Source organism: Egretta garzetta, unplaced genomic scaffold, assembly GCF_000687185.1.
Source record: "Egretta garzetta isolate BGI_Z169 unplaced genomic scaffold, ASM68718v1 scaffold640, whole genome shotgun sequence".
In the NCBI taxonomy this organism is placed as follows: domain Eukaryota; kingdom Metazoa; phylum Chordata; class Aves; order Pelecaniformes; family Ardeidae; genus Egretta; species Egretta garzetta.
The window spans coordinates 1,058,653-1,065,827 of NW_009258264.1; positions in this window are offsets into that span (position 1 = coordinate 1,058,653).

Below are 7,175 nucleotides of genomic sequence, written 5' to 3' on the forward strand. Positions count from 1 at the left end.
GGCTCATATTCAGGCCCCTGTTGACCAACCCCCCCAGGGCCTTTTCCGCTGGGCAGCTTTCCAGCTGCTCTTTCCCATGCCTGTAGTGTTGCATGGGGTTGTTGTGACCCCAGGGCAGGACCCAGCCCTTGGCCTTGTTGACCCTCACCCAATTTGCCTTGGCCCATGGATCCAGCCTGGCCAGGTCCCTCTGCAGAGCCCTCCTCCCCTCCAGCAGATCCACACTCCCACCCAACTGGGTGTCATCTGCAAACTGACTGAGGGTGCACTCATCCAGATCATTGATAAAGTTATTAAACAGAACTGGCCCCAGTACTGAGTCCTGGAGGACACTGCTTGTGACTGGACATCAACTGGATTTGACTCCATTGACCACAACTCTTTGGGCTGGGCCATCTGGAAGGCTAAGGTGGCAGTTCTGCTGACCCCGCTCCTTACTCCTCCAAGAACTGAAAACTCTGTCATTTCCTGATTGCTATGGCCAAGATGGCCTCCAACCATCTTGACTTACCCAAATATCTCTTGCACTGCCTTTTTTTTTGGAGCATCCTACAGAGTCAATTTTGAGCAACTCCTGTCTTGAACAGGTCATTTCACAAGTACTGTTTTGATGGGTTTCTTTTTTCTAGTTTTGATATTACTGGGGTGTGTGGATCTTCTGGAGAATATTGTCTTTGTCATGATTTAGCATCAACACCCTGACAAATAATACAAATACAAACTATTTATAGTTATGAATGGTCATAAGACAGAAACTACTTATGGTTTGAGAAATCAGATAATGAAAACCAGCTGCTTGGAAGCGTAACGTGACCGGCGGGGTGAATTACAGAGGCAACTTCACTCACTTTCCACAGCAGCATCAGGCCCTTAGCCTGAAGCCAAACACCAGGCTGGGTCACTCAGGCGGTGGAGTTTTGGGGTGGTTTTCTACATGGTGCAGAGCAGCTCACGCTGCAGGTTGAGAAATCCCGGGTTTTCTTTTCCACCCCCTCCAACACGTGCCACGGCCAGCAGCGCCGCGTGTGGTGGCACGTGATGGCCGGTCATCCCCGCTGCCGCGAGGGATGCTGCAGCATCCCCGGTGCTGTCGGGGGGATTCCCGTGTGCTCCCGCTGTGGCTCTCTGCTCTGAATTCATTAGCGTGGTAACGCCACGGGCCCTGGGACTCCCCTGCAAGCCCTTCGGCACAGGCTGAAGCCCGGGCTCTGCGCTGGTGCGTTACTCAACCAGAACAGAACCAGCGATGGCCACGCGGGCCCGTGTTCAACGCTGACGGTTTGGAGGCCGCTCAGAGAAGGCAAAGGCAACAAGTTTCGCCATGTGGGTTCCCAGAATAATCAGCCCAAAGGCTGCTGCCGCCCCTGCTGCCCCTTCAGAGGAAACCACGATAACTTAGAATTGCTAGAAAGTTGTTTTTTGGTTTTTTTCAGTTGAATTTTTTTATTTTCAGTTCAGGATTTTCTAATTAACAGCCTCAGCACAGGGTGTGCATCCGGCTCTGCCACAGGTAGGGGGAGGAAGAATAATCTTAGCTTGACCTCACCTATGTAAGCGGTGATTTTTTGATCAAAAAATGATCCATCGGATGCGCTTTTCAGAGGGTTTTAAATAGTTTGTTTATAACTTTCTACCTCCATGTGTTCAGATCCCCTTAATGGTTTCTATTTTTTCTTTTTTAAAATTTTTTTTACCAGCGAGAACAGGTGATGAAGCCTGGCTGTTTCTCCTGCGAGGTATCTTAATTTCGGAAGCCCAAAGAAAAAGTGAACTTGAGTTATGAAAGCAGCAGAGTTCAGCAATTGAGAAGCTGTTACTGCAATCCCATTGCTCCCAGGGGCACGGCCTCCCTCCCTCCCCAGAAGCTGTCTGCTCCGCTGCTGCTCAGCACAGGTCTCGCTTCTGCTTCCTTAGGCAATTTGCTCGGGATTTGTATTTTCGTGGAAGTCTGGGAAAGGTTTACTTCAGTAACGGGATCAGGCACTGAAGTCCCTTTTTGGTTCTTGCTTTCCACGCAGGTTTTGAGGGCTGTAACTAGGAAGTAGAAGAAGAATCTGAATGGTGGAAAACCCCTCTCACTGAAAATGGTGTTTAAAAAAAAGGAAAAAAAAAAAAAAAAAGAGAAGAAGAAGAAGAAAGATCTGAAGCAAACTTCCCCTGCGAGCTGTCTCCTGCCTGTTGGGAAAGGAGAGATCGGCAGTTCATCACCCGCTCCTCGGATGAGGCTGGCAACGTGTTTGCTGAAAATATAAAGTTAAATGTAAGAGCCACAACCCTTGCAATGCCCCTGGTTTATCTTAATGGCTGAAAGGGGGGATTGCCGGTCGCTTTGTGCCACAGGGAGATGTGCAGCAAGCGATTTGAGTCTTCAGTTTTCCACCAAGATCAGAGGGCACTGTGGTCAGCAGAGGGCTGAGCCTGCCTGCCCGGGTCCTGCTCGGGTCCTGCGTGGGTCTGCTCGGGTCCTGCCCGGGTCCTGCGTGGGTCTGCCCAGGCAGCGGTGGGAAGGCTGACGTCCCCTGGCCAAGCTGTACAGGGTGGGTTGGTAAGAGGATAAACCTCTGGAAAAATTAACTGTGCCTTGTAGCATGATTTTCCAAGAATTTATACCTAGAAGCAAATGGTGGAGGTGATGGATGGTGAAAGAGTTGGCTCTCCTGGCGCCGAGGACTGTGCAAAGCTGCCATCGGCTTGGGGTAGGACAAACCCTTTGGTGCTTTTGGGATGTGCAGGTCTCAGTACGGACCTTGCAAATGGGGGTTGTGTCCCCAGGGGCTGGCGGAGCCCTGGGGCGGCTGGTGTGGCAGCTTCTGCTCATCCTGGGGCTGAAAACGGCATCCGTGGGAAATCGGGTGCCATGCATGGCCCCGTTGCGGGGTTGTGTTGGCAGCAGTGGTGGCTCTGCCCACGCACCTTCTGGAGAGCTTCTTGAATCTAACAGGAGCTCTTCCCTCCCATCTCCTCAAGCCACCCTGCAGAGCTCAAAGGAGAAATCATCCAGGGAAGACCACGCTCTTACCCTGCAAGTACAGCTCATGGGGACCAACTTTTACCTCCCAAACCCTTTCTGTGGTGCCCCGATGGTTTTGCTCCCCGGGATGCTGGCTTGGGGCACTGCTTGTCGTGCCTGAGCTCTGTGTTGCTCCTCGTTAGCTGAGCCGTGGCTTCGTTCATTAGCCTGCCTTTCTGCAGGAGGGGAGGATGGCTGTGCGGCTCCCGTGTGGGGAGGGATGCACGCCTGCCAGCCTGGATTAAAGGAATTATGCAAACAGGAGGTGGGAAAACAGCACAGGAGACTTTCCAACATGGGCTTGTCCTAATCCCTGCTGGCAGGGCACCCGGTGCTGACTTGCCTGTGCTTTCGCCTTTCCATGGGGGCATGTATTATCAAATAAGGTCGGGAAGTAGGGAAGCCAAGGGACTGTGACTTGCCAGCAAGAGCTCTTTTTGCTGTCCTTACCCTCCCATCTCTCTCTGCCCTCGAGCTGGGGCTGGAGCCGGCAGAGCTCCCGTCACTGCCCGTCGTCGGGGTGCCTCCGCGCGGGTTCGCATGCATCCAGCACCAACGAAACCAGCTTTGGCCCCTCATGGTTGTGAAATTGAGACTGATTCAAGTCCTGAGTAAATATGTACTCAAGGCAATATTAACCCAGCCAAAACCGAAACCTGTGTTTAAGAGCTGGGTTATGTACAGAATCCACAGCTAATTTACTGAAACATAAGTTTCAGTTTTGGTGAAAGCTAAATCTATGAGAGCTCTGACTTGGCTATTGGAGTGATTCATTTGTTCCCCAGATAATTCAAAAATTGAGCTGATAGCAGTGAGCACTCAGTTTCTCCTCTATTAGGCATCATTTATTGCCTGCACCATCAGCACATTTCACCCTTCTGGGCAAACCCAGGCGCTGTGTGGGACAGCCGGCTCGATCGCTTGCTAAAATCCCAGGCCAAGCCCAATTTTCTAAAAAAAATGCCCTGCGTGACTTTTGCTATCACATCAGTTTTTAGTGCTTCCAAAAATAAGGATGGGAGGAAGAGCAGACTGTGGTCTGGCATCTGCCATGCTGCTGCCTGGAGCCCAGTGCCGGCCCTGGAGGTGTTGGTGCTGCTGGTGCCACCAGTCCCGGAGGCAGCGACGGCGGCAGCAGCATATGGGGAGTGTGTTTCTCCTTTCTCCCGGGCTTCACTGGGGTTATTTGGAAAGCCACGCCATTCAAAGCTCTGTCTGAAGCTTGGGAGGAGGAAGTAGTTTGATATTGCAGTGAGGAGCAGCCCCTCTGCCGAGCAGTGACCTTGCTGGCTGTGCCTGGTGTGTCTTAAAGCCTCTTGCTCTCTCCTCTTGCTTGCCCAGGGGTGCAGGTGTTAGTCCTGGGAATGCTGCACATGTGCTAGCATCCTATTTTGTGTGGTTGTGCCTGGTAACTGATACCATTTTCTGTGACTGTTCAGTTGAGTTTTCAAAGTAAAGACCAGAGCTTTGGTTCTCTGACCGCTAACGAGCCTTTTCCGAAGAGGAGCCCATTGCTGGGGAGCAGCACCCCAGAACTGCCCGCACGAGCTCTACTGTAAGTCATGGGAGCATGGATGGGGCTCTGAGCAGCCTGATCTAGTTAGCGGTGTCCCTGCTCCTGCGGGGGGGTTGGACTAGATGACCTCTAGGGGTCCCTTCCAACCCAAAACATTCTATGATTCTATGATCCATGGGCTTCGGCTGGGGATCCCCAGGCTTGCTATGGAAAACACCTATCCTTGGAATGATCTGTTTTCTTCCATTTTGGCTGATTTTCTTTTTGCCTTCTCTTTGGTTCTCGGTCTCATCTCCCTGAGAGATCGCCCACTTCCCAAGGTGCAAACTTGCTCTGTCGACAGCGTAACCCTGTCTCCACGGGAGTCCCCCAGGACTGCGGGAGCCAGGGAAGCATCACGATGGCTGGTAATGCGAATTACGATGGTAGCGCTAATTGCGAGAGAGAAGAGGGTTTAAAATTGGAAGCCAGCATAGTAAACAAATCTAAATTCTGCAGGGAATGGGTGCATGGCAGATTCTTGCAGGTTTTAAAAGTGGAAGTTTGATTTGCTTAGATCATTTTTCGTGTTCGCTGATCACAGCTCTCTCCCTCGGAAAGACCTTTCAAGAAAGTTTCGTTTCTCTGCGAAACACTGGTCCGCCTTGCAGGCCAGCACCTCTCGGGCAGCTCGAAATCTTGCCCGTACTTCAGCATTTTTCTTTTCTATACCTTGGCATCGCCATTTGCTTAGAGAAGCCCAATTGCTAATATGTCAGATGCCCACATCAAAAAGCTTCTGAAACCATCTGGAAACTGAAAAACTTTGTTCATTAAAGCCTTGGCAGATTTGAGTCTTTGAAATATATGCATGTTTGGGGACCGGTGCAAATCTCAGTGTGGGTGTTGGGCTTTACGTTGTTCTCTTGTGGATGCTTCTGTTCACCTTCAATGGCAGGGCAGCGCTTTTCAGGCAGCTTTCCCTCCATTTCTGCTGAAAGAGCCAATTTCCTTAACGCTGTGGGAAAAAAAGAAAAAGAAAAAAACCCCAAACTGTCAAAATTCACTCTCTGACTGGGAAATCTTGCAGAAATGGTCATGAAAGAGTGACGTGTACCCAAGCAGGGGGACCACTAAACCTTTTGGATAACTCCTGTGCTGTTGCAGTTTTGGGGTGAAGATTTCCCAAGAGGAATTCGATTTTCCAACTGGTTTCTGCCATAGGCAGGAGTGTGTTGAACACCCCTGGGCCGGTCCCCAGCATCACTCATGCATTTGCCTGATTTTGAGCGCTTTGGCTGGACCTGTGACTTTCTGCTCACGCGCTTTGCACGCTCGGGCTTTGCGGGCTGAGGAGCCCCTGGGCACAGAGGTGGCTGCTGAAACCCAAGAGATGGACAGCTGAAGAAAAACTAGCAGGAGCAGCTCTTTATCTGTATTATTAAACTGTGGAGGCCCAAAATATGCATTTCCCCTTGGGGAAGATGCCATTTATGATAACCAAAATGTGAGTTCACATTTTATCAAAACAGGGGAAGCAAGTATCTAACCTTCAACCCCCCCCCGCCCCCCGGTGACTAAAGCAATGGTTTTCTGCAGAACAGATATGTCGGTGTACAAGATCCTCCACCACGCTTTTCCCCTTCCACAAAGGTGAATCTTAGAGGAGGGGGAAAATAAAAGCGCTCTTTTTTGCATTTTTATTTTTTTTTTTTCCCCTCTTTGGGTGAAATCCTGGCTTGGCGGCGGTGCTGCCATTGGTGAGTCATGCAGATGTGTGTCACATCTGCTCCGTGAAGGCGGTGGCTGAGGCAGTGTCATTTTCTGTGACGTGCAGCCCTGCGCAGCCGGCTGGGACCGTGACTTGGCCAAGGACGGCCAGCGAGGATGGGGTGAGCCTGGGGCCACCCATAGCAATGGAGTGACGCTCCCCCGGGGGGAGATGGCTCTGTCTCCTTTCTGGTGACACATGCACCTGGGGACATCCTGGGCTGGGCTGCAGGTAACGGGAAATGGCAGGAACAGCCCCAGAGGGGCAGCTGTGGGCAATGCCCTAAGTCAGGATGATTCAGGCATCATCTTGGGGTTGGGGACACTCTGCAAGGGGCTCTCGAAGCCCCGCAGCCCATCAGCGCTGGGAAAAGAGCTGCTCTGCCCATGAGGGGAGATCCTAAAGCTGTTGAGAGCCCCGTGCGCTGCTCAGGGAGAGATCTTGGAAGTTTTGCTCCCTTGGCTTTGGACATCTCCTGTGCTGGGCTGAATAAAAGCTGCATTTCATTGAGCTGAGCCGTGCTTGGCCTGTCGCTCCCTACAAGGCAGTACTTGGTGTTTGATTTTCAGAATTATTCAAGTGGTTATGGTTAGAAACGTGACTGAGCAGAGGGCACACAATGTACCACACCTATCAGCCAATAACTCCTTGCAGAGTGTTTTTCTGAGTCATTTGATGAGTTTACCGAGAAAAACAATTTTTTACTTTTGTCAGCAGCATTGCAGAGCTGGGGCTGAGCGAGTGACAGGGCTGGCAAGCCTGCAAGGTAACCAGCCCCTAGTTTCTGTCGATAAAGAGCTGCACTAATGAAGAGGGAGAAGAGCAGCCAGATTTCTGCAGGCTGGGCGAGGGCGCTGGCAGCTGCAGAGCACGTTTCCATCGCGAAGAGCAAAGCACGT